This window comes from Schistocerca gregaria, chromosome 5 (genome assembly GCF_023897955.1).
Source record: "Schistocerca gregaria isolate iqSchGreg1 chromosome 5, iqSchGreg1.2, whole genome shotgun sequence".
In the NCBI taxonomy this organism is placed as follows: Eukaryota; Metazoa; Arthropoda; class Insecta; order Orthoptera; family Acrididae; genus Schistocerca; species Schistocerca gregaria.
The window spans coordinates 103,496,974-103,518,983 of record NC_064924.1 but is presented as its reverse complement, the minus strand read 5'-3'; the positions used below and the strand labels follow the sequence as shown (position 1 = coordinate 103,518,983).

Genomic DNA, 22,010 nt, shown 5'->3' with positions numbered 1-22,010 from the left:
GACTACATTGAATAGGACAGTGGAGAAACTATTCTCTTGCTTCACACCTTTATTAAAGTCAAAGCTTTCACTTGTTCTGCTAAGGACCTTTGCTTTTGCTCTTGTCTCTGTCATTGTCATTCTGATTAGTCTTACTAATTTAGCACATATACCAACTTATTTCAGTACTCTGTATAGTTCTTGCCGATTTATGCTGTCAAAGGCTTGTTTTAAATCGATGAATAGGAAATGCAGATCCATATCATATTCATAGAACTTTTCCGTCATTTGTTTTATCACAAATATTTGATCAGTTGTTCCTGTGCCTGGTCGAAAGCTACACTGATATTCCCCTAGTATGCCTTCTGCACACTTCGGGTATCGTTTCGTTTAATATACTTGTGAAGATCTCATAAGCTGTACTTAGGAGTGTTACACCTCTATAGTTTTCACATGCTGTTTTGTCCCCTTTCTTGGAACCGCGCGACTGCTACGGTCGCAGGTTCGAATCCTGCCTCGGGCATGGATGTGTGTGATGTCCTTAGGTTAGCTAGGTTTATGTAGTTCTAAGTTCTAGGGGACTGATGACCACAGATGTTAAGTCCCATAGTGCTCAGAGCCATTTGAACCATTTTTTTGTCCCCTTTCTTATAAATGGGAACTATTATTCCAATTTTCCAGTTATCTGGCATAATGTCCGGTTGATTGCAGCTTCACTTTACCTTGCACTGGTCTAGAAGCCATTCTTACAGTTAGAATGCCTGCAGTCAGTGTCTACGGCCATTTGGAATAGGTTTCCATTGGTGTAATGAATATCTTTGTAATCTGTTTCCTTCAGAGTGGTTTGTGATAATTCAATCAATTTTCCAAGCATAATTTTTGGCATACCTGATACCATTCTTTCTCTTGCTGTTTATCGGCACTCATGTTTGTAGTCTCTCGTTCCCTGTTTGTTACCTTTGTTAGCACCTCTGGATGCATTTATTGCAGATGTGACATTATAACGCCAACCAGTTTTTTAATGTAGTTACGATCTTGCACTAACAGGAACTTATAGTCCATTGCCCTCCGTTGTGGTTCTACCATATGTCTGTAGTTTCAATAAACATGTGTGGAAGCACGTATTTAGATATATCCCGGTAAATGATAGACCTTCTCACTTTAATTCACGGAAAACGGGCCATTAAAACCCGGATTTGATTACTATCGCATTCGACGCTGCATTTGTAGCAGTGAGGTAACAAAATAAACACACAAAAAATACACTATGGGTTTTTCCAATTAATTTTGGGACCCCTGGTCCGCAGAGGGAACTAATGACACTGACATATCGACAGCAGGTAACTAAAACGTCACCGTTGAACAGGAAGCAACGCGCAACCCATTAATCAGGACCAGAAAATAAATTTATAATTACGGATTCATTCTCTCTTTCGTGTAAGCACACACACATACGTCCAGATAATACATTTTCCGATAACATAGAAACCATTGACTCATTAATAAGTCATTTTTTTAAAAACTTATTAATATATTTCAACGGAACGGGACGGACTGTAATTTACCAACCAGAATGGTAATTGTTATTAATTTACATATTCGGTAAAATAATCAAGCTGAATAAATGTACGGATGACAATCACAGACATACTAGAATTATGACATTTATGTCCATCGCAGTTGCACTAAACGATGATACGATCCATTTTAGCAGCAAACTGAAAGTGGCTTTGATACAGGTAGGCACTGTACACCAAGCACTCGCGTTGAATATCAGTTCAATACAGTGCGACTATGAGATCTGAAATCCTAGGTACGTAAAGTACTTCATTCAATGAAATCCATTTATGCCACATCTGGACACCTAGATGACCGAAACTAGAACATAATGTGCTCATGTCAGCACGACACATCCAGCTATTTCGAAGATGCTGATCAAGGAGAGTCATATATGGCAAATAAAAAGTATGTGTCTTTTTGGAACCCTTTCTACACTCTTTGTAATTCTTAGCGATGTATCGCTGTGCCGTAAGCAATTACTGTACTTTGCAATCACTATGCTTCTTTTGAATTGCCATTTATAATTTTTCACTTTTTTTTACTCTAAATAAGAGCGAACTTACTTAAGTTTTCTACTGTAGATAGCACCGCTTCAGTGGTCAGATGTTACTAGTGTATGTTGCGTCACCATTTCTGCCTGTGCTTTCTCCAGACTACGCTAACTATCGGACTGTCCATTACTCGGCCACATCTTGATGGAGCGTGACAGTATGAAATACGTATTCAGGCTACGTTTCACCATACGCTCATTCCATTAGGACACGTTGACCGCTACTATTTCAAAATGGCTCTGAGCACTATGGGACTTAACATCTGTGGTCATCAGTCCCCTAGAACTCAGAACTACTTAAACCCAACTAACCTAAGGACATCACACACATCCATGCCCGAGGCAGGATTCGAACCTGCGACCGTAGCAGTCGCGCGATTCCGGACTGAGCGTCTGAACTACTATTTCCCTATTTCTTACAGTCATGTGCGTTTTGATTAGTTCATCTGTGCTGTTCTGTGCCAGCTGAATAAAAAAATCCGTCTTCCAGTATTATGTGCATTTTGTGCAACGGCTGGAGAGTACCACATACGAAAATGCAATTTTTTTGTCAGAGAATGGAGTTAACAGATACTTTTCGTAGTGTGTTTTGTGATAGGAAAGTGACGTCTCAGAAGACCAATTTGTAACAGTGCTAAAAATATTAAGATATACTTTGAGTACTGACTGAATTTCTCGAGAAAAGAGCTACAGTCATTTTGACGGCGTTATAAGCTGTTGAAACACGCTGGAAATAATTACAAAGCACTCATTAGAAACCTACAACGACACTTACATCTATATACACATTCCGCAAACCACTACATGGTGCGTGGCGGAGAATACCCTGCAACTCTAGGAGTCATTTCCATTCCTGTAGCACTCGCAAACAGAGTAAAGGAGAAACGGCGGCCTGTGTGCCTCCATAAGAGTCTTAATCTCTCTAATCTTATCTTCATGGTCATTACGCGAAAGGTACGTTGGTGGCAGTATGAACCGCTCTGCAGTCAGCCTCAAATTCCGGTTCCAAGTATTCTCAATAGTGCTTCTCGGAAAGAACGTCGCCTTCCCTCCACTGACTCCCTTTCGAGTTACTGAAGCATCTCCGTAAACTTGCGTCTTGTTCGATCGTATCGATGAAGCCCGCCTCTGATTTACTTCGATGTCCTCCTTTAATCCGACCTGGCGCGGATCCCAAACACTACAAATGGGTCGCCATATTGCCCTGTATCCGTTTCCCTCCACAGATGAATCCCACTTTCCTAAAGTTCTACCAATAAACCGAAGTCAACCATTCGCCTTCCCTACTACAAGTCTTACAGGCTCATTCCATTTCATACCTATGCCTAGATATGTAATCGATGTGGCTGTGTCAAGCGGCACACTACTAACACCGTATTCGAACATTATGGGTTGGTTTTTCCAACTCATCCGCATTAAGTTACCTTTTTTTTTACACTTAGAGGTAGCTGTCTTTCACCCCACCAACCAGAATTTTTTTAAAGTCAACTAGTATCCTCCGACAGTCACTCGACAGTGATACCTCCCCATGCATGTCAGTATTATCAGCATACGGTCGCAGACTACTTCTTTTCCTATCCGCCAGATCATTTTTGTACATAGAAAATAATAGCGGTCTTATCGCACTTCCCTGGGGCACTCCTGACCATACCATTGTCTCTGATGAACGCACGTCGTCGAAGACTACGTACTGGGTTCCATTACTTAAGCAGTCTTCGAGCCAATCACATACTTGGGAACCTATTCTGTAAGCTCGTACCTTTCTTAACAGTCGGCAGTGTGGCAGTGTGGCATCGTGTCAAATACGTTACGGAAATCAAGGAATATGGAATCCACCTGTTGCCCTCCATCCATAGCTAGCAGGATCTCACGTGAGAAAAGGGCAAGCAGAATTTTGCACAAGCGATGCTTTCTATGACTGTCCTGATTTGTGTACAGAAACTTTTCTGTCTTACTGAAATTTATTATATTCGAGCTGACAATGTATTCAAGGATTCTGTAGCAAACCGATATATGTAATTTTGCGAACCCTTTCTTTTATCCTTCTTATGTACATGTGTTACCTGCACTAGTTTCAAGTCGCTTGGGACTTTGCCCTGGGCGAGAGATTCGCGACAAGTAAGATCTAAGGGGCCGGTGCTGTAGAGCACTCTTTGTAAAACCGAAATTAGATTACGTCAGGACCTGACGACTAACGCTATGGCATCAAAACTATCCGGACACCCCCCAAAACATAAGTTTTTCATATTGGGCGCTTTTTGCTACCACCTACTGCCAGGTACTCCATATCAGCGACCTCAGCAGTCGTTAGACATCGTGAGAAAGCAGAATGGGGCGCTCCGAGGAACTCAAGGACTTCAAACGTGGTGTGGTGATTGGGTGTCACTTGTGACACACGTTTGTACGTCGGATTTCCACACTCCTAAACGTCCCTATGTCCACTGTTTCCGATGTGATAATGAAGTGGAAACGCGAAGGGACACATACAGCACAAAAGCGTAGAGACCGACCTCGTATGTTGAATGACAAAAGCCACTGACAGTTGAAGAGGGTCAAAATGTGTAATAGGCAGACATCTATCGAGACCATCACAGAGCAACTACAAATTGCATCAGGAACCACTGCAAGTACTATGACAGTTAGGCGGGAGGTGAATTAATTAGGATTTCATGGTTGAGCGGCTGCTCGTAAGCCACACATCACGCCGGTAAACGCCAAACGACGCCTCCCTTGATGTAAGGAGCGTAAACATTGAGCGACTGAACTGTGGAAAAACCTTGTGTGGAGTGACGAATGAGTACACAATGTGGCGATACGATGGCAGGGCGTGGGTACGGCGAATACCCGGTGAACGTCATCTACCAGCGTGTGTAGTCCCAACAGAAAAATACTGAGGTAGTTTTGTTATGGCGTGGTGGTGATTTTCGTGGAGGGGGCTTGCATCCGTTGTTTTGCGAGGCACTATCACAGCACAGGCCTACATTGATGTTTTAACCACCTTCTTGCTTCCCATTGTTGAAGAGCAATTGGGAGATAGCGATTGCATCTTTCAACACGATCGAGAACCTGTTCATAATGCACGGCCCATGGTGGAGTGGTTTCACGACAATAACGTCCCTGTAATGGTCTGACCTGCACAAAGTCCTGACCTGCATCATATAAAACAAAACCTTTGGGATGTTTTGGAACGCCGACTTCGTGCCAGGCCTCACCGATCGACGTCGATAGCTCCCCTCAGTGCAGCACTCCGCGAAGAATGGGATGCCTTCCAGCATTTGATTGAACGTATGCTTGCGGCAATGGAAGCTGTCATCAAGATTAAGGGTGGACCAACACCATATTGAACCCCAGCATTACCGATGGAGGGCGCCACGAACTTGCAAGTCATTTTCAACCAGGTTTCCGGATACTTTTGATCACGTAGTGTATTTGCTTTCAACTCTTTCAGTTGTTCCGATACACCAGAGATGCTCACAGTATTACTACGTCCTTCATATGGGAGTCTGTGCTACGGTCAATCGTCGGTATGTTTGTAATAATCTTCGTCGTGAACGATTACTTAAATGCGGAATTTAAAACTAAGGCTTTACTGTTGCTACCTTCTGATAGGTCACCAGACTGGTCATCGAGTGACTGGATGGAAGTCCACTTAGCGATTTTACGCAGCATTGCTGGACGTTCCCAGATTGTGCTTCTAGGAAAACAACATGTCATGCGTTAGTTTTTTCGGAACAGATTTCTCATCCTGGAAAATGAGTCATTGAAGACGCCAGCTGAATGTCGACGAGCATTTGTGGTCCCATTCGTGAGTACACAGCTGTGTTTCTCAAATTCCCCAATACTACGCACAGTGGTAATCAACATCTCGGAGACAATAGGACTCATCTGTGGTTCTTGATCAGATGTGCCCGTGGTACCTGTTCTCCGGAGGCGACGTACTGTGCCACTGAAATGGTGTGCATGCAATTGACTGCTCGAATACGCGCTGTTTCGCGGGAAGTGTCGCGGAACCGCATTTGCGGTTACCGCTCCGCCTGCCGTAACCACAACTTCGGCACGTAATTGGTTTCAGTGCAATGCTCCAGGTTCTGCTAGCGCCCACGCGTATGTTGCCGTTGCCGTCGAGCGTAACGCTGACGTGCAGTTCGCGTTAACCGAAATTTCTCGCGTAATCTGCACAGAACAACAACCGTGCACTAGAGTCATACTAGGTCCAGCAGTGTTTACTCATTTGAGAAATTCCCGTTTACACGCCACGGTTCCCCATCAACGCAAGACGAAAGTGGTATTTAGATCTGAATTAAGGACCTGCTTATTCTGATGTCATAAAAAAGTTCTTTCCCTCTTCAGTTCTTAAAGGAATGACGGTCTGTGAACGAGATTAGATAGCTATGATAAATCTGAATAACGAACAAAGAAATATCCTTGTATTGTGTCATACAATCTCCAAAGATTTTTACGTAAAGCAAATGTGGTGACTTTTTTAGCCTGCAATGACACTGCCAGAAGCACTGAATAAAAACCTAGACATCGACTGTTTTACAGGACGTTTTCCAGGACACCAGGAAAATTGAAACCTAGTCCAGAGCTTTGTGGCGCGGAGATGACCACTGAAATCGTATACTGGAAGATCTCTCGTTGTACATCCACATCCAGACTCTCCGTGATATTTCCAAGCTGCGTGAGGCAAATGCCATTGGAAGGGAGCAGTCGATTTTCTTCAAAATCCTTGAAACAATCCGAGCTTGATCTCTGTCCCTAATAATCACGTCAACGATGTGGAAAACATTTTCAGTTAACTGATGAGACGAAGGAAAGTTAGAAAGATTAGAAAGCTAGCCCTCGCCGTCCCCCTAATTACGCTGGCCAACAATAAAACAACTTATTTATAAAGGTGGCTACCTTTTGTTGTTTTTATTGTAACGTGACCCAAAGTGGTAACAAAAAAGATGTGTCGTCCAATTTTTTTTTTCAGTTAGCACCGTATATTGATTTGCGATTTGAATGATGTCATTACATATTATAAATTGAAGTGCCACACCGCGTTTTTTTGCTCCTTGTTTTTGAATACTGTTTTCAGGAACTAATGTAGGGATTTTGATACGGTTTTCACAAACAGACTGATTAACGAGGAAAGTTCGTGTGTACTGGGTGATTGTCTGATGATGTTATAGTCTTTCATGGAGGATGCAGAAGGATAAATAACTCAATCTCAGATAAGGGACCGTGGTCCGGTAACGCTTGAGTCGAAAGTTAAGTGGAAACCGTTTTGACACCTGTGACAGTGGAATACATCTGCCGGTACTGTTGTTGCTAAGCTTTTAGGGTAGTTTTATTGGTGGTAGTATGGACTAAGTAAATAACGGCTTTAAAATGCGTACCTTACGAGATACAAGCACTTGCTCATCTTCGATAGTGTGAAAGACATATTTTTGGGAAACACATTCCTTCAACTGTAAGCCCTTTAGTTTCCATATTTTGCAAGACGTAGCATGGCCGAAAAGAAGAATATAACGCTCAGTAAATATGCCCCTTAAAAGCTACGAGTACTTGTTCATGAGTTGTGTTTCACAGCAGCGAATATGAACAGGTGCTCATGGTTCTTAAGGTATTCCTTTTACGGGCCATATTTACTGGAAATTTTGTTGTTGTTTTGGTCCATACTATCTGCACCAAAAACATTGTAACCAAAGGACATGCAGTAGAAATGTTTCACAGTATCGACGATGAAGGAGTACTCAAATCTCATAAGGTATTCATCTAAGAGACAGTTTCACAAGTTGCGACATTGTCGCGAAAAAACAGTGACCCGTATATGTAATAAGTTTCCTTTAATTTACGTCTATGGTCACAAACGTTTTGTTAACAACTTTTTGCTAGCAAAAGGTTTGTGACCATAGACGTAAACTAAGGGAAACTTATTAAGATACAGTTTCTATTGTGGTCCGTATTACCAAATCTGTAAGTTCCCAGCTCTTTACTCTTAACAACAACAATGCGGGTACGTGTGTTCCACTATCATAAATTTCAAAACGATTTTCGCTGAAAATTTTCGACTCGGTTTTTTCCTGACCACGGTCCCTTACCTTAGACTGATACATTTACGCTGCTCCATCATCCCTGAAAGTTTGTAACATCGCCACGGAACCACCCTGTATAATTTATTAGGGAGACCGGAAGATAATGTCGTTTCTGCGCACGTCTATATTCGTTTGTTGTTTATCAGCTTACTGAGTACTTCAAAGTTGTGCAAGAGACGTTTTACGGTCAAAGTGACTTGTTTACTCATATATAATTAAACCTTAATATTAACGGTGTAGGGTGAAATGGGCAGCCAGACAAGAAACGATACACATCCAGAACCGTATACATTTCAGTTTCGAATGGGTAGTAATGCAACATTTGCTAATGAAAACTTTGCGATGTTTACCCAACTGCGTTAGATGTTCGAAATGTCAAAGGTGATCTTTCCGAATGCCACCGATCTGGAAGACTCAGACGGTAAATGACATGTTGAGGGTGTAAGTGGAAGCAAATCCATGTCAGACACTCAACCACCCTTAATAAAGAACATCTGCAGCAGATTGGTAAGACAAACGAAGCTAACCGATCCTCTACATGCAACTTACTGCTTCAGCGGCTTACTAGAGAAGTGCTTTTTGATCGCTTGGTCACTGGATATGAAAAATGGGACATCTCTAATAATCCCTGACGCAAAAGTCTGTGATAATCCAAAACGCAAAAGGCAGTCCCCCATTCATCATGACTCGCCAAGAGCTAGAGCTAAGCCACGTTTCCACCCCAAATAGAAGCGTTTGTCTGTTTGGAAGAATATTCGCGGAGTCATTCTTTCTGAAGTGCTGAAGCCTTGAGAAACTGTGAATGCAGTTCTCTGCCGTGAGCAGCTTTATCAATTAAACGAATCTTTAATTAAAAAGCGTCAGCAGAAAAAAAGTGATTCTGCAACACGATAATGTATGATCGCATTGCGCGAGACGAATACACAAAAAAATCAATGAGCTGAGGTGGTAAGTGTTGCCTCATTCTCCACTTTCACCCGATATTGAGTCATCGGATTTCCATTTACTCCGATCGCTATAACGTTTTCTGCTAAGCGGCAAAAAATTTTGAAATATGGATCATATTCGAAATGCCATTTCCAGATGTTTAATTGATTTTTATCGAGCCGGCACTGAAAATTTGCATATTCGATGGCAAAACGTTGGTGATAACGAAGATGATTATATCAACGATTCGGAATAATATCCTGTTAACAAACTACCTGGTTGAATGTAACGTAAAAGGAAACGACATTACTTTCAGTTGTCCCTAACAGTACCGCTACTCCACACATCACTGTTTTTATTTGCGGAGCCGGGGGGGGGGGGGGGGGGGAGAAGCGTCGCTAGTCCCATATAATACTCCAATTACTAAATAACTAGTGACCTGCTCGGCTTTGCAAAGTCGACCGGGTGACTTTCTGCAGTAGAGGTAATAAATTATGTACACAGACCTTTCTCAGTCTACCTATGAGTGAAAACCGTATCAAAATCCCTAAAGTAACTCCTGACCTTCGGCTACACTCCTTTTCTGAGTAGTCAAGTCTACTGCCTGGTTAGATGCGGCCCCCAGCAAATTCCTCTGCTGTTCCAACCTGTTCATCTCAGAGGGGCACCCTACTTCCTCAATTATTTATTGGATGTATTCAAATCTCTGTCTTCTTCTACAGTTTTATCCTGTACAGATCCCTCTAGAACCAAGGAAGTAATTCCCTGATGCCGTAACAGATGTCCTATCGTCCTGTCTCTTCTTCTTGCCAGTGTTTTCCAAATGTTCCTCCCTTCTCTGATTCTGCCGAGTACTTCCTTATTCCTTATCTGAACTGTCCACATTCTTTTCAACATTCTTCTGTGGCATCATATCTCAAACGCTTCGACTCTTCTGTTCCGGTTTTCGCACTGTCCACGAATTACTACCATACATTGCTCTACTGCAAACGTACATTCTCAGAATTTTTTTCCTGAAATCAAGGCCAAAGTTTGATTCGAGAAGACCTCTCTTGGACAGGAATTCTCGCTTTGCCTGTACTAACCTGCACCTAATGTCCTCCTTGCATCGACCGTCGTGGGTAATTTTGCTTCCAAGGTTGCAGAATTCCTCAGATACAAATCCAAATAAATAAATAAAATAAAATAAAAAAGAAACACGACAGGGCAGTTTAATTTATGATATGTGTAGATATGTATGTTACTCGTCGTAACTGATTGGTCATTTTGGCTGACTCATGCAGAGGACCCCGTTTTGATTCCCAATATTGTCGGAGACTCTTCCTTGCTGGGGAACTGGAACGCCGTGCATTCAGCCTCGTGATGTCCATTGAGGAGCTGCTTGACCGAATAGTAGCCCCACCACCGCTGATAACCAGCCCCAACGAGTGGGAATGCAAAGTTCTGATCCTTATCCCTCTACACCGCATCAACATGACGCCATTGGGTGATGGTTGACATGGCGGTCGGTCGGGTCGAATTGGCCCACCTGCGGCCAAAACGGCGATGTTTATGTTATTATTTCATAGATTCACACAGATTATGATAAAGCTACTCTGTTCTCGGGAGCTGCGTTGGCTGTTTACTGCTTTTCTAGCCAGACATTGCCTCGTCTGTAGCTGACCGTATCTGCCATCATTGCAACGAGATGTCACTCCAAATTCCAATTACATATGAAACAGATAACAAAACATGTATTATACACTCGTCGTATCATAATTATGAACTACGAGGAGCCTTAAAAAAGTAAAGCAACACGTCTTTACTGAGAAAATGAAGAGTTTGTTGTGGGACATCAGGGTATATTCCCGCCTCAGCCCGTACACTTTCATGAAGTTTCGATGGTAGGGGGCAATATACGTAGCCTTCAAAATGGTTTAAGAAAGGTGCGTACTAAGCAGACAGCTGTCATTTTCTTTTGTCGGTAAACCAAAGCATCGCAGATGTACATGGGCGCTTGAGAAGTGTCTTTGGAGACTTTTTACTGAACAAAAGCACAATGAGTCGATGGACAGGGCGCCTGTCGTCATCTAAAGAAGGTGGAGCAAGTATGTCCGAGCTGTGACTCCTTCAGTGTTGGAAAGTGCGGCCATTCTCATTCGACGTGATCGACACATCACAATGAATCACTTCGCAGCTCAACTGGACGTTATTGTTGGTGGAACTGAAACACTCGTCCACCATTTCGTGTGTGCACGCTGGGCTCCTCGCCGCCTAACAGAAGGACATAAAGAGCGAGCACGACAAGTGCTGACAGATTAGTTAGCTATTGGTTCGATCAGCACGCAAGTAACTAAGGATCTTATGTGAACTCAAATAGAAATCCCTGTACTGAAGACGACGTTCTTTTCGCGAGGCACTATTGACGAAACTTCAGGAACTGGCGAAAGATCAAACTCATTTTATTGGGAATATTTTGGGAAAGTGTAGCTCATCTGTAAAGGAGACGGCGTATGGAACACATGAGTACTGCTCGAGTGTTTGGAATCTCCACCAGGTCACATTTAAGGAAGTCATCGAATCAACTGAGAGACGTGCTGACACATTTATTAGCTGTTAGTTCGATCAGCACGCAAGTAATGCGGGGATCATGTGTGAACACAGATGGGAATCCCTGCAGTGAAGACGGCGTTCTTTTCGCGAGACACTATTGAGGACATTTCAGGAACTGACGCTTGAGAAAACCTGCAGAATTATTCTAGTGTGTCAAAAGATAATTTCACGTAAGGCGCGCGAGGATAAGACAGGTACGGGGACAAACAGATTATCGTTTTTCCCTGTCTGTACTAGCGAGTGGAACAGAAAAACATAACGTGTGGTCCTACATTGTACCCTCCACCATGCACCGTACGGTTACTTGCGGAATATGTATGTAGATGTAGCTTATGACCATTTTTCGGGTACTTCGAACATACTGGACCATTATATATTGTCAGACACTTGCGCTATACCAACATATCCTATGAACGTATGTTTTATTCTTTTAAAGTTATGCTTCCATTACAAAGCGATAGAAGAGGTCGAACCTGGCAAACATTTACGCTCTCGCAGTGCTCTCGCTCTCCACGAGTGCAGTCCAGTTCTGGTCAGTGCTCCGCCTTCTCCCACCACTGCACTTATGTGAACAGCTGTGGGAGTGACACAGTGCAGCTACCTCTGAGAGATGAATTTTGGAGCATACTTCTATAAGCAGGCATTTATCACGTGCCAAAGGAATTACTTTTACTACTCGATTAAATAAATACATTGTCTAGTGTTACTGTCATGAGCTACATACATACATTTAACATTACACTGTGATGTTAATAAACTTACACACATTTCGGTTTTAGAACATGTAATAATTCTGTACCTATGGTTTGTTGCACAGCCAAAGAGTTGAGGTATGCAAATTATAATCTGTTAAATTCGAACGTTGGCGGGACATCGTCAGTTTAATAAGAGAAGAGAAAATGTTCATGCAGAGAAAAGAAGTTGACGAACATTGTTTGAGGCAGACTCTGAAACAACGCTGAGGCTTGTCTGTGTAGTCGAGGATATTGCTCTTAAGGGAATATTTTTATAAAAGCTTTAAAATTCGTAGACTGGACACGTCGGTCGCTGAGCTGGCTGCTCCACTGCGCATTTATCAAAACAGGTCGGAAGTAATGAGGTATATTTGCAACGAAAAGGGAAAATGGTCAGAAAAAGTAATTCAAAACCCATCTTCAATCGTGCATTTTCTTGCAATTTCTTTTAGAACTCTTGACGGTATGTATTAATAACTGAACGTATTCACTCCTGTCTGGTACACAAATGACTTAATTGAGTTAGCGGAAATATTTCATGTTATGAACACGAAGCTGATTTGTTCACAGGATTAATTTTTGTTTGGTAACGTCCGCCACATCTGTTACTAAACGGTAGTCCCCTTGCAATAAACACTTACGGAACTCTGGAATTTGTGACGTCAACTGCAGTGTCCCGGTTTGGGGCACTTTACCAGTAAGTCAGTGATTACACTCAAAAATAAATTTGTTGACATAATCAGTTCACGTTCAAAAATTAAAGTTCTGCAATCCGTTAGCATTTCAGAGCAAATACGAGAAATAAATAAAGGAATAACTACTTTCACAGCTTAATGTTCTTGGAAAAAAACACGAATAAATTTCTCGCATAACATTATCTGCTGAAAAGTTCTCTGGCAAATGAGAGGTTATCTTCTTAGACATGGAAAGTAGGCAGAAAATGCAGGAAATTACAGCCTCTTCTCATGAGCAGTGCAAGGGGTTCTAGCATCAGAGTCCAACGCCCGGCACTGCGGGTCAGGATGTACACTGATCGCAGGTGACAAGGGCAACGTCGAATTCGGGTGGCTGGCTGGTGCTGTCGTTATTCTGCTTCTCTTGGTGGAGACGAAACTGCCTGCTGCTCACCAAGTGAGGACAGTTATACCCGTGTAGCGGATGACTAGGAGTTAGCTATTGGTCTAGCGATGTGGCCTTGAATTGGATAAGGAAAATTATTCGGTGGATGCAGCAGAAGGTCCGTAAATGTCAAGGCCTCCTGAAGGTCAGCCAAAGTGAGACTGACTTCGGCCTGCGCTTGCTAAGTTGGAGCGATGACCCGCGTAGCGGTGCTGTGTTGCGTCTTGGTGGCTTTGCAGGAGACCGCGGAAACACGCCATCAACAAGAAGAGATTTTGTCACCATTCCACCTGCACTTAGCTCAGTTTTGTTCCCTAATGGCTACCTGCAGTTCAGCCAGGATTCACAATCGTTTGTCAGAAAGTGCTTCTTATTGTCTTTGTGGCTGGTGTTATAAAGACGTTCCAATAAACGTTAGTTCAGATCATAACAGAGAGATGGCATACTAGGCCCTTTCCTTGGCCTTTAAAGAATGTTAAAAGTAATGGTATTCGACTTCGGCACTGAACGAGTGGCTTTTCCAATTTTTATTTTTGTGTAGACTCCATAGTTCTCCGAATGCAAAACCTAAATTTAATTTAACGCAAGTGTTACCCTCGGCAAACTGCTTAGTGTGTGACAAGGCATCTGCCCAACTCTAGCGGCGTTTGGCTGCGATCTTGATTGTTCTCTTCCTTCTAAACCTTTAGCCCCAATCGCCACTGCTCTAGAAGCGCTAGGAAGGATTGCATCCAGGATGTTTCAGCTCGCAGAAGGTTGTTAGGATAGGCCTGGAATACGTAATGATCCAAATCGTAGAATGCAGGGCGTTTCTGCAAGAGCGTGCGAAAATGTAACAAAACGCAGAGAATAACTGGAGGTAAGGAACCTGGGTGCGGAGAAGCCAGCTTAAAGAGATATGGATTTAAACTTTTTTACCGGTTTATCTAGCAGTCCCGTTTTCCAACTTATTAACAAAAAAAATGGTTCAAATGGCTCTGAGCACTATGGGACTTAACATCTATGGTCACCAGTCCACTAGAACTTAGAACTACTTAAACCTAACTAACCTAAGGATCACACACATCCATGCCCGAGGCAGGACTCGAACCTGCGACCGTAGCAGTTGCGCGGTTCCGGACTGAGCGCCTAGAACCGCTAGACCACCGCGGCCGGCGCTTATTAACAAATAACATGCATACAAGCTTACACATCCGCTGCTCTTTATTTACGTGTACATCCTTTATTTCCTGCAAGGAAACAAGGAGGGTGCCTGATTACCACGAAGTCACGATGCAGGTTCTGTTTACTTTTCTTGCCGTAAGGTGGCTCTGTTGTATCGTATTTACATTGTACCATGACAGAACGTTCTATGAATCAACGACAGACGTTCATTACTCGATGCTATTCACAGACGTACAGTACAATACGATGGAGCAATACGTGTACAATACATCCTGGTCCGTGGATTGGAGGGGGAGGTCCTATTTCATGGCCTTCGAGGTCATCTGACCTGAATCCACTTGATTATTTGCTATGGGGATGTCTAAAACCACTTGTGTATAAGATCCCAGTGGATACCGAGACGGTATTAGCTGCCATTGTAACTGCCTGTGATGTGGTTCGAAACACGCCAGGGCTATTTGTCAGGGTGCCGATGTCATGCTTGGATTGAGGTTGATAGCCGTCAGTTTCAGCACATTTCGAAAGATCAGTGCAAATGGTACGTTCATTCTGTTGGTGATGGCTTTTGCAGTAAACTAATGTAAATAAAAAGATCACGCCAATGTCATTTTATTCCTGTTGTCTGCTTCACCTCGCTTCTACGACCCTAGGTTCCTAATCTCAAACTGTTCAGTGGAGCATCTTTATGTCCTGTTAAAGTTTTGCACTCTTTTATGGAAACGCCAATGCTTTGAACACTTCGTCGTTCTCCAACTAAAAAAAGAGATAAAAACAAACAAAAAACACGAATTTGCTGAATGTGTTTTGCAAGTAATAGAGATTACGTTATGGTGATTATCGTTATTTTTCCTTTGTTTTACCATAGGACCTATCGAACCCGTGGGGGGCCTTCTGTAATTAGGGCCGAGGGATTTTCCACCGTTGGCCATACACTTTGGTCACTCGTGCAAAGAGAATGCGTCGGTCCGATTATCTGGAGGCTACTAACGCAGCCGCCGCCATCGGCCCGATTTGGCACAGTTCGCAGGAGAGAGAGACAGAGAGAGAAAGAGAGAGATAGAGAGAGAGAGACTGGCCAGAATTAAAAGAGTTATGCTGATTGCAAACAGGGCGGGCGGCCGCGTTTGTATTCCGGGCAGAGCTGCGCCGCGTCGCCCGCGCTGAATGCTAACCGGCCGGCCGACGCTGTTTACTGTGTAAATTATCGCCCGAGTCGGCCGCTGAAATACGGCAAAATTGCTTTCCCGCCAGCGAGTAAGCGGCCCGCCGGCGTTGCGATGGCGCAGAGTTCGCCGTCGCTAAGTAACGCGCGGGCCACCTGACGCCGGGCGGAATTCGGCGTTTACAGTCGGCGGCAACTTCCAAAAGCGGCTGCCAGTCGAGGTCCGTGCAACCCGAAACCGTCATCAGGCCGCTGCTGCAGCGAGCGCCCTTTGCCGAAATTTATTCACTCTTCCGATTTCCAGTATGGACGTATTTCAAGTGCGTTTCTATATTGTTTTGTGCGTACTTTTATCCTAGTACGTCAGTTAACGATCGATAACTTTAAAAAAATCGTGATTTGGCACAGTGCCTGTATGCCAGTTTTTTTTTCTCAAAGATTCGGTCAAAAAACAGATCATCTTCAGGTTGAATGTTGTTACGACTTCGCAAACAACATAAGGAGAAGTGGCAACTGTCGTCGTAGGAACGCCAGACAGGAGCAGAAATTTTTACCAGACATAATTCACCAAACATCCTTATGTTTTCAGAATTTGTTTCCTCTAGCATATTAGTTTCGGCATATCAATGCCATCTTCAGGCCCCTATGCGCTCCATGTACAGGCAATTAAATATATCAATACTTGCATAAGTAGAGCCATAAATGACTGGATTTCGTGAACTCGTTGTTGCCAAGTCTTCGAAGTAAACACTCTACATCTACATATACATACAATCCACCATACGGTACGTGACGGAGGGTGCCTCGTATCACCACTAGCATCTTCTCTCCTTGTTCCACTCCCAAACAGTACGAGGAACAAATGACTGCCTATATGCCTCTGTACGAGCCCTAATCTCTCCTATCTTATCTTTGTGGTCTTTCTGCGAAATATAAGTTGACGACAGTAAAACTGTAGTGCAGTCAGCCTCAAATGCTTGTTCTCTAAATTTCCTCATTAGCGATTCACGAAAAGAACGCCTCCTTTCCTCCAGAGACTGCCACCCGAGTTCCTGAAGCATTTCCGTAACACTCGCGTGATGATCAAACCTGCCAGTAACAAATCTAGCAGCCCGCCTCTGAATTGCTTCTATGTCCTCCCGCAATCCGACCTGATAGGGATTCAAAACGCTCGAGAAGTACTCAAGTATAGGTCGTATTACTGTTTTATAAGCGGTCTCCTTTACAGATGATCCACATCTTCCCAAAATTCTACCAATGAACCGAAGACGACTATCCACCTTCCCCACAACTGCCATTACATGCTTGTCCCACTTCATATCGATCTGCAATGTTACGCCCAAATACTTATTCGACGTGACTATGTCAAGCGCTACACTACTAATGGAGTATTCCAACATTAGAGGATTCTTCTTCCTATTCAAAAACTATTCACGGAATCCAGACAATGATGGCTCCAGTGTTGCAAGTATCGATGTACCTGACTGTCTACACATGCATAAAGTGCGTAGGGGTCTGCTGATAGCATTTGTGAGATCTCAAAATTGGTCGTCTACAAAAAATAAATTCTGAAAACATACGGCCCTTCGGTAATTTTCCTTTGGTAAATATTTCACCGGGTACTGCCCCGCGGCCGTGATGGATCAGTAATGGATCAACACAGGAGAAGAAGTAGCAATGCAAACAGAATATTTACTTAAGTTGTATTTCTCCAAACATACGAAGACTCAGTACAAGTTACGACATAAGAAATAGAATCTAGCTGTCGATGTCACTAGGAAGAAACGCGAACGAAGGTGTAGTAGCATAGTAGCTCCAAGAGTACGTGAGCTGAGTTGCTACCGCTGTCCATCCTACAGGATGAGCACAAAGTCTTGCCCTGATTATAACAATTTATTACAGAATAACCGTTTGACATAATAATTTACATTTGATGCCGTTACATGGGTTAGTGTTGCTAGTTTTTTTAAGACCACTTACGGTAGTAAACCTCAACGTGTGCTCCCTTGGTAGCTCGGAGAATGTCGAGGCGGTATTCCAGTTCCCGCCAGGTGTTTCGTAGCACGCGTTCTATCACAGTACCCACAGCAGCTTGTATCCTAGCCTTCAGTTCGTAGACGACGGCAACTGGTGTGACGAAGACTCTATCCCTGATACGACGCCAGAAAAAATGGTCAAGGGGCGTAATGTCTGGAGAGTAGGGTGGCCAGGGTGTTGGACCGTTCCTTCCAATCCACCGATCCGCTCTCCAGACATTACCCTCATTGACTTGTTTTTCTAGGGCTGTATCAATGACAGAGTGTTCGTCACACCAGTTGCTGACGTCTACGAACTGAAGGCTAGGATACAAGCTGCTGTGGGTACTGTGACAGAACGTGTGTTACGAAACACCTGGCGGGAACTGGAATACCAAATCGTCATTCTCCGAGCTACCAAGGGAGCACACGTTGAGGTTTACTAACATAAGTGGTCTTAAAAAAAACTATTAATACTAACCTATGTTACCGCATCAAATGTAACTTATTGTCTCAAAGGGTTATTCTGTTATAAATTTTTATAATCAGGACAAGACTTTGTGCTCACTCTGTATATCGCGGCGGCAGGGCACACTCGGGTCCAGAGCCGCTGGAGGCATGGTTGAAAGAGCGTGCTCCATTGGTTCCACGGGATACTGCATAATCACTATAGCCATTGAATGGAACTTTGCCATTCCGTCCACTACTGTGATACGCCACTAGGGGGTGGAATCGACGTGTGATACCACAATTAAAAATGAAATTAAATACTGGTCATAACTCCAAACGTAATCATTTGCAGCTACACAGCCTGTCAAAAAATGTGAAGCTCCCAGAAGACATGATCAGATGTCAATGTCACTTCGTACATGTAAACACTATTGGCCAGTATGTAAATAATTAGAGTTACAATTCTCTGTCGCTCGTAGAACAGCCACTACTGTGTGAACTACGAAAATCCTTGTGGAGTCGCTGTGAAAGACACGGAGATGCAGCGCACTTGTGTGAGACACAGTTATCAGCTTCCGACTGAGTTTGAAAGGGGCGGTTAGTCGAATCACTAATATAAAGATTTTTGGGCCATTCGGATGTGACAGTGGTCTGATGTTGAAGTGCATGGGAGCGAGAGGACAGGAATGATCTTCATCAAGGTTCATGTGGACCATTTGTGACCAGCTTAAGAGATGATCGCCATACTGTGCACCAAGCTCATCGTAACACCTTCACATCTTCACCTGTCATCCGAGAACAAACAATGGACTCACTGAAATATTTTGTGTCATCCCGCACCATTGGACAGAGACTAGCAGTAGATGGACTATGGAATAACCGACCCATGTGTAGGGTGCCGTTAACACCACAACACGAAGGGATGCCCTTGGAGTGGCGCCATGATCAGAACACATGAACTGCTGATGAATGGCGTCGCAATGTGTTCAACGATGGATAACAAAACTGCTTTTCCGTGGATGACCATCGTCGTTGAGTACGGTGATGATCTGGGCCGCGTCTGAAGAGGCACACTGGTGTTGCTCCGGGCGTCACAGAGTCGGGAGCAATCGGGTGAGGCTTCAGGCCACATTTTATGCCGAAGCCTTTTGGCATGACCGTATGCAGACTATACGAAGTTTCTTCTGTTTTAATCAGACCTAGCCATTGTGAGCCGAAATCGATGTTCTGACGACAATTGGTTTGCTTTCTTTGAGTGGAGCTGAGGAAAGGAACCTTTGAAAATAATGTATAATACCTTACAACTCGTGTTAGTAAGTGTCTGGTTGGAATCGGAGAGTTGTATAAAACTTCTTTGATGCGAAAAATTAATTTTGATTGTTTTAGTGGTGAAAAATATACATACTGTATGGAATTGTTGGCTGGGACGTCCCATGGGTGGGATGAGCAGCCTATCGTGGGCGCACATTGTCACCTTTCCTCGCGAATACCTATGAGCTGTGCATATGAACGTAATGGTTGGGTGTAAAATGTAGTGTTATGTTTGTGTCTTATGATGACGACGACGACCAAGTTGATGATAATGATACTACAAGATAGAAAGTGAATCCAGGTACCAGCACGTAGGTTTTATCTATCGAATAGCTCCATGGTGGTCGCCGAGCTTAAAGCCCAATCCGGCGGGTGGATAACCATAACAGCGTCACATATCCACATTCTGTGAGACACTTGAGAGAGATTTGGAATTAAATCCAGGACTTCGGCACAAGGACCGGTGATGAGGAATTTAATGTCACCACTTCTCCTCCCGTTGCCCGTGAGGCAGTGAAAATTTCATCCATCACCAGGATTCGAACCACTTTACCTCAGAGTAAAACGCAGTCGCAAGTGCGTACCCTTCAGCGAAAACATGATGTGTCCTGTTGGTCAAGCAAATTATCTCCAAAACCTGTCATCGACCTTTTATTATCTATAATAGTTTTCATATTTACAAATAAGGCAGAATATTCATTGATGAGAGTCTCAATAATTCCATGTTTTCATATCTATGGAAAAGCAGAGGACGTTTCCCAACACCCCTCGTCCCTTGTTTAACCTAAAGTATTGATCTTATTGTCGACGTACCTTTAGATCTTCAATACCCTTGCTCCATCTCTGTAAATTTTGGTCTAACGATCGTGCTCTTTTTACGTTGAAGATATTAATATTACTTATCCACATGCAGGATAATGAATCAGATGTTCGGCGTTCATCCGTTGGAACAAACAGGAAGATCTTGGCTGTTATGAGATAGTTTAGCTAAAATCAGTATGAGATCTTACTAATATGTCATTAAAATACCTGTAATATCGTTACTAAGGCTAAAAATTACAAATAATTTACTAAGTCAAATTTTCTTGCCTTGGTGAATGTAGTCACTTAATTTGCAAATTTTTACAGGCTTTTGTATCTGAGGGAAATGTGTACAGAATGCGTACAGAAACTGTGACTCATAACTGTAATCCACTTCTAACGAGCAATGTATGTTCACATTCTCTCACAGTGTAGCTTCTCTTTGAAGATAATATCTTTTTCCTTTACCCTCTTGCAATTATTTAATGTTTCGGATTCTGTGCTTTTGTCTCGTATACAGTGCGGCCACCTAACCCTTCCCCGCCTCTCTGAAGAGGATCTTGAGAGGATATTACAGAAGTTTTCCAGGCTCTTCCACAGAGAATAATTGCATATCAAAGAGGCTTAACTTTCTCATGATAGGCGCCAAGCTTCAACGCTAAGCAGAGGCACTGCTTATCGCTGGAGAAGCGGAGAGCTAACGATGTCATTTCCTACATGTTACTGCCGATGCGGGCAACATAGTCGTATGCCATTTTACAGATCACAAGTTATGTTGTTTAGTTGTCTATCACGTATTTTTTCAGAAGTGGCTGCGGAAGAGTGAAGTCACCAATGATAAACAACTTTGTTAACAAAGGAAGTTCACTATGCAATAGTTATACTAGTCCATGGGCACTTGTTCATTTCCTTTATTGCGCGATTTCGTTGAGAGATTGTACGATACAATGAGACACCATCAGGCTGGAGTGAAAATGTATGAACGTAAATCACCATAAAAATCGATTTAATGTTTCCGATGACAGGGTTAAATCCATTTTGCTTGTACCACACACACAACAAGATGATAAAGGTGATGGAACAAATTTGGGGAGATTTGAATGACATTTGCGAACACCACACGCTTTAGATCTTGGGAATTTGTGCTTGTCGATAATCCGATAAACTGAAGGTTTCACCTGCTCGCAAAACAAGTTATGCTGTACTAAACTATGTACACTAAATCTGCAAAGAAGGTAAAGCGTCGAAAATGTGTGATGTAAATGACAGTTTTTTTGATTGCATTGACTTAGAAGCTTCATTTGTTTACTTCGCCAAGGGAAAGTACTCCTTAATACGTGACATAAGTTTCAACTTATACGTAAACCGTACTCGAGAAAAAGGGTTTTGAACAGTCGGACAGACAGACAGACGGATATAGTTCATCTGGTCGAGGAAGCGAGGATTGCCACGATTTTCTCCGTTATTGACATCGATTCTGGCAGGATATCGGTCGCAGGGATTCCAACACTTAATGTCTCAATTTCAAGATCGAAGTCGGATAATAATTAAAAAAAGAAAAACTTT

The 22,010-nt window shown here is 43.1% G+C and overlaps 1 protein-coding gene across 8 annotated transcripts in view; it reads left to right on the top strand.

Moving 5' to 3' along the window:
• The window catches only part of LOC126272688 (hemicentin-1-like), a 1,027,565-nt gene that overhangs the window by 966,006 nt on the left and 39,549 nt on the right, over positions 1–22,010 (top strand). The window lies entirely within an intron of this gene.